Source organism: Salmo trutta, unplaced genomic scaffold (genome assembly GCF_901001165.1).
Source record: "Salmo trutta unplaced genomic scaffold, fSalTru1.1, whole genome shotgun sequence".
NCBI lineage: Eukaryota > Metazoa > Chordata > Actinopteri > Salmoniformes > Salmonidae > Salmo > Salmo trutta.
Genome location: NW_021822847.1, coordinates 52451 through 62468, shown reverse-complemented (window position 1 = coordinate 62468; position 10018 = coordinate 52451). Strand labels below are relative to the sequence as shown.

Here is a 10018-nt window from a genome sequence, read left to right as displayed (position 1 = left end):
CCAAATCTCAAATTTGGACTCATCAGACCAAAGGATAGATTTCCACCGGCCTAATGTCCATTTCTCGTGTTTCTTGGCCCAAGCAAGTCTCTTTTTCTTATTGGTGTCCTTTAGCAGTGGTTTCTTTGCAGCAATTCGACTATGAAGGCCTGATTCACGCAGTCTCCTCTGAACAGTTGATGTTAAGACGCGTCTGCACTGCAAAAATTGAAATCTAAGTGAGATTAAATATCTTAAATACTGGCAATATATGCTTGTTTTTGGTCTGACAAGATATTTCTTCTTATCAGCCAGTTTGTATGTTGGAGCATTTCACTTGTTTCAAGCTTTTTTGTCCTTAATTATCTTAAGATAATAGAACTTGTTACTGAGATTGTGTTACTGGTTCTGAGTAACTTAATGCTCAAAACTATAAATACCAGAATTATAAAGCTTTTTGATCAACACTGACAAGTACAAAACTGCTTTGTCAAAGTCAAAATTTCTTATTTCAAGCATCTTATCCCTTTTCATCTCTTCACATATTAAGAACAGATAATGACCAAATGGAATTCACTGTTTTATTGTTAATCTTACACACAGCACAGCAATCATGTAGACAAAATACAGTACAGAACAAAGACAGTACACTTTTCATATCTGGGGAACACACTGAGTCATTTGAACTGTTGTCCAATTCTATTACTTCCCCAAGATGGTATTTGACTTGTACATAAGTTTGGCTCTTGTTGCTAATTGTGTAATGAGAGGTAAAACCAACCAGCTTTTCAGCATCCACTAACTCAGTGGCCTGTGCAAATTGTGGGACCTCAACTTGATAAGACATGATGTTTCTATCAAAGCATATAGTTTGAAATGGTTGATATTCCAAACAATAAAGCCGAGAATCAACAACAAATATGTTTTTGACAGTCCAAATTCTGGCATATTACCATTCAGTACTTTTGCAAAGATCATGGACTTCTGAGTTATGTATTCATTACAACCCATTTGACTGATACAGCATGGTTAACTTCATTGAAACCTAGGAAGTCCCTCAATTTTCCACGTAACTATTGTAGATCTTTAACCTCTGATACAGGTCTCATCTCCCTTTCATTTGAAAAAGTGGGTGCATTGAACTGTCAACATTTTGGCAACTTTCATATATTTGGTTCTGATTGATCAAAGACTTGCAAATATTTTTTTTTATATTGAGCTTGGAAGCCCATTGTTTAAAGAAACATTGTTTAGACTCGAACCGCATACACATATGTCTAATCATTGGACCCAATGACTTTATCTGTGATGGCAAATGTATCATATAAAGCTGTTTAGGTGTAACATTGCGGTCTGGAAAAAGCTCCTTCCAATGCTTCAAATGATTTACAATGAGTAACTTCAACCTAGACACAGTCACAATGGAAAGAACAGGTGCAAATACTATCTGTACAATCTCTATTAGCTCAATTGTCAGTCGTATATATGCATTGACTTCCAAACTCTCCAAAACAAATGGCAATATCCTTAGCAGGACAAGCATTTGCCCAGATGACTGTTTTAGTTTTCCATCACTTGACGTTAATGTACTAACAGAAATTGGGGATGGCCGATCGCTAACATCTAGAGGGGAATAAGAGAAACCAAGAATAGCAGAATTCACTGAGTCCAGATCAATCTGTCCTGACACCACAAGACGATTCAAAATACATTGGGGCTATGCCCTCCAGAATTACATGCATAATGTCTTGCGGAGTTTGTTGTATGATATCAAAGGCTGAGAATTCAACTAACTTGCTCCTTCTATTGATCCCATATGTTGTTCTCAGGCTGTTGCGAAGCAAGTCAGTCTGTGCCTTTTCTATTTCATCACACTGTCTGACATGCTTCTCCAATGTCCTTTCAGTATATGCATCCTCATTGAAGTGTGACTGCATGTCCTCAAAAGAACACTCAGTGTCTGCACTTACTGTAGGCAAAGCCCACACCCTCTGAACCCTGCTAGTTCATGTTGTGCCAGGGTGTCTCCAGACAGAGAGACCATGGCACCATATATCGTTTTCTCGCCGTTAATAGTTAGCATTTTAACCCCACTGTACAATGAATGCATCCATGTCTTCCTTGATTCTATTCAATATTACATCTACACCAGATTGACAGAGGTCTGCTGATCTAGCCATGGCAAGTAGCCTGATAGCAGCCAGTTTAGACCTGTATTTTGGATTCATATATCCTAGGGTGTAGTACACCATTAACAACTTGTTTTTTGATGCAAAGGATCCTAGTGGATTACAGATCCAGATGACAGATTCTCTGAAAATAAGGGATGTGATTTTAGAAGAGCACCATCAATAATTTAATTTAATTTAAAAAAAATGTAATCTTTAATTTAACAGGGAAAACAGACTGAGACCTGGATCTCTTTTACGGCTGTTGACATGTACAGTTTTAGGTTTACAGACAAGAACATTTCAAACATACAAAACAAAGACACAATTCAACAGAAACAATCACAGACAACATCATATTGATCCTCCATAACATTTTTGACATGGGCAAGGGACACCAGAGTGTCTAACTTAAGTTGGATCTGCAGTTTGTTCCATAAATAAGGTGCAAAGGAACTAAAGGCAGTCCTACCCAACTCTGTGGAGACCACAGGAGTCTCTAATGTAATCCACATCTGTGATCTGGTTTTAAAATTAGTATATCTAGTGGAAATTAATGATGATATATATGGAGGTAGATTTAAAAGAAGTGCTTAATAAATAAACAAGAGAGCATGTTGCTCTCGCCTCACAGATAGAGAGGCCCAACCCACATGCTGATAAAGGATACAGTGATGAGTTTTGTAACTATCACCCGTGATAAACCTGAGTGCACAATGGTAAATAGCATCCAGTGGTTTTAATGTGTTTGCCGATGCATGCATATAGATAATATCACCATAATCTAAAACGGACATAAAAGTAGCCTGCACAATTTGTTTTCTATTTACGGAGGACAGACAAGCCCTGTTTCTGTCAAGGAACCCTATCTTGAATTTGAGCTTTTTTCCCAATTCAGTAACATGGTTTTTAAAAGAAAGCCTATCATCTCACTATACCCCTAAGTATTTATATGCAGAGACCTGTTTGATTTGAGTACCATCCAAGCTAGTGATTACAAAAGTGTTTCTAACTGAGAGTTTAGACCTAGAAAAAAACAGGACGTTTGTTTTCTTAGCGTTTAAAACAAGTTTAAGCTGTAAAGGAGACCCCTGTAGTATCCTAAAATCAGACTCCAACTGCATTAAAGCTTGGTCCGCTGTTGGAGCAATAGAGTACATCACTGTGTCATCTGCATATAAATGGAATTTACAATATCTGACATCATCACCAATGTTTTTTATATAAAGTGAGAACAATAGTGGGCCAATTATTGAACCCTGAGGGACCCCTTTAAGTAACTGTAGGGGGTCAGACTTGACCCCGTCGACCATGACGGCCTGAGTTCTATCTTTAAGATAGTCATAAAACCATCGGCAGGCATCAGTGCCCAGTCCTATAGATGACAGCTTACTCAAAAGGATAGCATGGTCTACAGTGTCAAAAGCTTTTGACAAATCTACATGGGGGTAGCATGCTACTTGGTTTGCCAACTTTCCAATTCAAATGAACGTTAGCTAACGTTAGCTTGCTAAGGAGAAAGATAGACGGGTGTAAACAAATGAACATTACCTTTTAATTCTGCGGTTGATATATGGTCCATGCCTGGATATGTGTCATCCATTCCATCTTCATTCATGGTGTTGTTAGATGACTCAAAGATTTGGACCGTATTTGACTTTTTAGTTTTTTAGGCCTCTCTTATTTAGCTAGATAATGTGATGAACGTACGTCAGTTAAGCAATATCACAAGAGAGGGAGTGCTGAATATCAGCACGGCTGTGATTCGGTCGTAGGTACGAGGCCGCAGGCCAAAGATAATAATATTCAGTATAACAGCACGACCTCGAGTGTGATATTGCTTTTATACAACACTTCTACAAGCGCAATTTCTTAGTTAACAGTAATAAGCAACAACAGATTATGATTTGTTTATTTATTTCATCATTTATTTGGCTCCGCCAACACACATAGTTCCCCAACTGGTCTGGGACTGGACTGTTGCCAAGCAACACATATACATTTTCCTCCACACTAGCTTGCTACTGCTACTTTGTGTAGGTCTACACGTTACCGTCCTCTCCTGACGACCATTCATCATTTAACTCAAATGTTATTTGTGGAAATATGTTCATATTTGCCGTGCGAAGTTTGTTACAATTTAAGATAGATAACGATTGTTAATGTAATTAACGGTTATTAGAACACCTGTAAAGCGGAGTGATACATGTATAGTTAAAAGTCCCAGTGGTGTTGTTCTCTACTCCAATAAATTACTTGGTTTTATTATAAATACTGAACATCATTTTCACTTCTTTCTGCCCTTTTCATCGAAAGCAGTGGGAACGTTTTACTTGCGTTTAGTAACGTTCAAGATGCTTTGACGGTGCGTTATCTGCTGCGTTTTTATTACTTTTTCATTGAAACTGTTATTGAGCCATATCAATAGATTTCACAGTCGCAGCCCTGATTTCTGGCTGCTCTGTGGTATTGACGGATGCACTGAGGAATATAGTGTACAATTCCTTCCATCATGTAAAGAGAAACCACCTTCAACACCTACTTGATTGCACCCGACCAGATGAACATCCATCGGAGGAAAGCCAAGCACCACCGGAACAAGTAAGTAGCTAGCTAGCATTTTTTTTGTTCTCTGGACTTAACATTTTTTTTTATGAACAGACGATACACGGACCAAAGTCATACTGTCCATTAGGCTATTCGATCATTGTAGCCATAATGACTCTTATGGCTAAAGCTGGGTTTATGTGAAATAATCGATGATAAATAGGAACAAAACACTTGAATAGCACTATTGGTGACACTAAATACAATTTCAAATCATCTGTTTCTTTGATGTGTGGTACACAGGACAACATTCAACCCGATAGTCTTCTAGCTAACTCCAGCATCACTGATCAGCAACTCCATCCATCTGACTCAGATGATGGGCAAAGGGGCATTGACCAACATGGAGCTGTCACAGTGCAACAGGTAAGTTACTCGGTTGGTGGCAATCTACTGAAATTTACCATATTTTTTTTACTTAGATTTACTAATAGCATTCATAGTCAGTCTTCACAACCACTTCTCCTGTCACAAACATTATACTTGTCATGAACTTGTAATGTCCAGCCTCAGGATACTACATTCAATGTCAACATTTTTTTTAGAATCTGACAACACATGCCACTGCTTTTGTGATAAATGCCAGAGCCAAGCATCATCTCTCACAGGTAAGATACTTTTTCTGAACAGAGCAGAGCATTTGGTTTGTTACATTATGCAGATCATTTTGTAGTGGTTCAGTGATGGTTGAGTTCATTCTCAGTGCTAGGTTGTCCACCTTACTATTGTTGACCTCTTATGTCCTTATGTTAATGAATATGTCATAAGAAAACCCTGAATATCATAGGTATACATGATGGTGTGTTCCAACCTCCATGATTGATGACATCCCCACCTCTCTCACTGTCTCATTTTCAGAAAGGTGTGAATGACATTGTTGCTGGGGTACAGCAGTATCAATCATCACTATTGGACAACCTCAGGAAGCAGATGGAGGCAGTGCTAAAGAAGCATTCAGGAAGCACATCAGGTCAACTTGAAAAAGATGCAATGGATATAGTTGACAATTTCATTGACCCTTTTGCTGGCGTTGCAACATTTAGATAGGACAGTGTTACTAAGAAGCAGTTTACTGTTTGGACGCAGAGGAAATTCCAATTGCTGGAACCATATGCAGGATGAAATGTGGAGGATCAAAAGACATTTTCATCAAAGACAAATTATTTTATTATGTACCATTAGTCAAAAGTCTAGAGCAGTTCTTATCACACCCAAGGATTTTGTCTATGGTTGAAAAGGGACCCCGCAGGGCAAGTTTTTTTCATGACATTGTTGATGGTGCTCTTCTAAAATCACATCCCTTATTTTCAGAGAAACCAAATGCATTGCAGATTTTTCTGTACACGGATGAAATAGAGATCTGTAACCCACTAGGATCCTTTGCATCAAAAAACAAGTTGTTAATGGTGTACTACACCCTAGGAAATATAAATCCAAAATACAGGTCTAAACTGGCTGCTATCAGGCTACTTGCCATGGCTAGATCAGCAGACCTCTGTCAATCTGGTGTAGATGTAATATTGAATAGAATCAAGGAAGACATGGATGTATCCATATGTGAACTGATTGCTCCCTATCTATCGTCAGAGCTCGTGCTGCTAGGTGACCTAAACTGGGACATGCTTAATACCCTAGCCATCCTACAATCTTAGCTTGATGCCCTCAATCTCACACAAATTATCAATAAACCTACCAGGTACCACCCCAAAGCTGTAAACACGGGCAACCTCATAGATATCATCCTAACCAACTTGCCCTCTAAATACATCTCTGCTGTTTTCAACCAAGATCTCAGCGATCACGGCCTCATTGCCTGCAACCGTAATAGGTCAGCGGTCAAACGACCTCCCCTCATCACTGTCAAACGCTCCCTGAAACATTTCAGCGAGTAGGCCTTTCTAATCGACCTGGCCTGGGTATCCTGGAAGGATATTGACCTCATCCCTTCAGTAGAGGATGCCTGGTTATTTTTTTTCAATGCCTTCCTCACCATCTTAAATAAGCATGCCCCATTCAAGAAATTTAGAACCAAGAACAAATATAGCCCTTGGTTCTCTCCAGACCTGACTGCCCTTAACCAACACAAAAACATCCTGTGGTGTTCCGCATTAGCATCGAACAGCCCCCGTGATATGCAACTTTTCAGGGAAGTTAGAAACCAATATACACAGGCAGTTAGAAAAGCCAAGGCTAGCTTTTTCAAGCAGAAATTTGCTTTCTGCAACACAAACTCAAAAAAGTTCTGGGACACAGTAAAGTCCTTGGAGAATAAGAGCACCTCCTCCCAGCTGCCCACTGCACTGAGGATAGGAAACTCTGTCACCACCGATAAATCCACTATAATTGAGAATTTCAATAAGCATTTTTCTACGGCTGGCCAAGCTTTCCACCTGGCTCCCCCTACCCCGGTCAACAGCACCGCACCCCCACAGCAACTTGCCCAAGCCTTCCCCATTTCTCCTTCTCCCAAATCCAGTCAGCTGATGTTCTGAAAGAGGTGCAAAGTCTGGACCCCTACAAATCAGCCGGGCTAGAGAATCTGGACCCTTTCTAAAATTATCTGCCGAAATTGTTACAACCCCTATTACTAGCCTGTTCAACCTCTCTTTCGTGTCATCTTAGATTCCCAAAGATTGGAAAGCAGCTGCGGTCATCCCCCTCTTCAAAGGGGGATACACTCTTGACCCAAACTGCTACAGACCTTTATCTATCCTACCCTGCCTCTCTAAAGTCTTCGAAAGCCAGGTCAACAAACAGATTACCGACCATTTCGAATGCCACCGGACCTTCTACACTATGCAATCTGGTTTCAGAGCTGGTCATGGGTGCACCTGAGCCACGCTCAAGGTCCTAAACGATATCTTAATCGCCATCGATAAGAAACAATACTGTGCAGCTGTATTCATTGACCTGGCCAAGGCTTTCGACTCTGTCAGTCATCACATCCTAATCGGCAGACTCAACAGCCTTGGTTTCTTAAATGATGGCCTCGCCTGGTTCACCAACTACTCTGATAGAGTTCAGTGTGCAAATCAGAGGGCCTGTTGTCCGGGCCTCTGGCAGGCTCTATGTGGGTGCCACAGGGTTCAATTCTTGGGCCGACTCTTTTCTCTGTATACATCAATGATGTCGCTCTTGCTGCTGGTGAGTCTCTGATCCACCTCTACGCAGACGACACCATTCTGTATACTTCGGGCCCTTCTTTGGACACTTTGTTAACTACCCTCCAGACGAGCTTCAATGCCACACAACTCTCCTTCCGTGGCCTCCAACTGCTCTTAAATACAAGTAGAACTAAATGCATGCTCTTCAACCGATTGCTGCCTGCACCTTCCCGCCCGTCCAGCATCACTACTCTGGACGGTTCTGACTTAGAATATGTGGACAACTACAAATACCTAGGTGTCTGGTTAGACTGTAAACTCTCCTTCCAGATTCATATCAAACATCTTCAATCCAAAGTTAAATCTAGAATTGGCTTCCTATTTCGCAACAAAGCATCTTTCACTCATGCTGCCAAACATACCCTTGTAAAACTGACCATCCTACCGATCCTCGACTTCGGCGATGTCATTTACAAAATAGCCTCCAATACCCTACTCAATAAATTGGATGCAGTCTATCACAGTGCCATCCGTTTGTCACCAAAGCCCCATATACTACCCACCACTGCGACCTGTACGCTCTCATTGGCTGGCCCTCGCTTCATACTCGTCGCCAAACCCACTGGCTCCAGGTCATCTACAAGACCCTGCTAGGTAAAGTTCCCCCATATCTCAGCTCGCTGTTCACCATAGCAGCACCCACCTGTAGCACGCGCTCCAGCAGGTATATCTCTCTGGTCACGCCCAAAGCCAATTCCTCCTTCGGCCGCCTCTCCTTCCAGTTCTCTGCTTCCAATGACTGGAATGAACTACAAAAATCTCTAAAACTGGAAACGCTTATCTCCCTCACTAGCTTTAAGCACCAGCTGTCAAAGCAGCTCACAGAGTACTGCACCTGCACATAGCCCATCTATAATTTAGCCCAAACAACTACCTCTTCCCCTACTGTATTTATTTATTTATTTTGCTCCTTTGCACCCCATTATTTGTACTTTGCACTTTCTTCTACTGCAAATCTACCATTCCAGTGTTTTACTTGCTATATTGTATTTACCTCGCCACCATGGCATTTTTTGCCTTTACCTCCCTTATCTCACCTCATTTGCTCACTTTGTATATAGACTTATTTTTCTACTATATTATTGACTGTATGTTTGTTTTACTCCATGTGTAACTCTGTGTTGTATGTGTCAAACTGCTTTGCTTTATCTTGGCCAGGTCGAATCTGTAAAGGAGAACTTGTTCTCAACTTGCCTACCTGGTTAAATAAAGGTAAAATAAAAAAAAATTGTACAGTGGGGTTAAAATGCTAACTATTAACGGAGAGAAAACGATATATGGTGCCATGGTCTCTCTGTCTGGAGACACCCTGGCACAACATGAACTAGCAGGGTTCAGAGGGTGTGGGCTTTGCCTACAGTAAGTGCAGACACTGAGTGTTCTTTTGAGGACATGCAGTCACACTTCAATGAGGATGCATATACTGAAAGGACATTGGAGAAGCATGTCAGACAGTGTGATGAAATAGAAAAGGCACAGACTGACTTGCTTCGCAACAGCCTGAGAACAACATATGGGATCAATAGAAGGAGCAAGTTAGTTGAATTCTCAGCCTTTGATATCATACAACAAACTTCGCAAGACATTATGCATGTAATTCTGGAGGGCATAACCCCATTGGAAATCAAATGTGTTTTGAATCATCTTGTTGTGTCAGGACAGATTGATCTGGACTCAGTGAATTCTGCTATTCTTGGTTTCTCTTATTCCCCTCTAGATGTTAGAGATCGGCCATCCCCAATTTCTGTTAGTACATTAACGTCAAGTGATGGAAAACTAAAACAGTCATCTGGGCAAATGCTCGTCTTGCTAAGGATATTGCCATTTGTTTTGGAGAGTTTGGAAGTCAATGCATATATACGACTGACAATTGAGCTAATAGAGATTGTACAGATAGTATTTGCATCTGTTCTTTCCATTGTGACTGTGTCTAGGTTGAAATTACTCATTGTAAATCATTTGAAGCATTGGAAAGAGCTTTTTCCAGACCGCAATGTTACACCTAAACAGCATTATATGATACATTTGCCATCACAGATAAAGTCATTGTGTCCCATGGTTAGACATACAGTGAGGGAAGAAAGTGTTTGATCCCCTGCT

General features: G+C 40.6%; 1 long non-coding RNA gene across 1 annotated transcript; it reads left to right on the top strand.

Annotated features, from left to right (window-relative positions):
• Positions 1 to 3644: 3644 nt before the first annotated feature.
• LOC115185528 (uncharacterized) lies at positions 3645 to 6357 on the top strand. Its single transcript, XR_003875171.1, has 3 exons — positions 3645 to 4748; positions 4998 to 5120; positions 5613 to 6357. It is a non-coding gene; the product is annotated as an uncharacterized LOC115185528 (long non-coding RNA).
• Positions 6358 to 10018: the final 3661 nt, after the last annotated feature.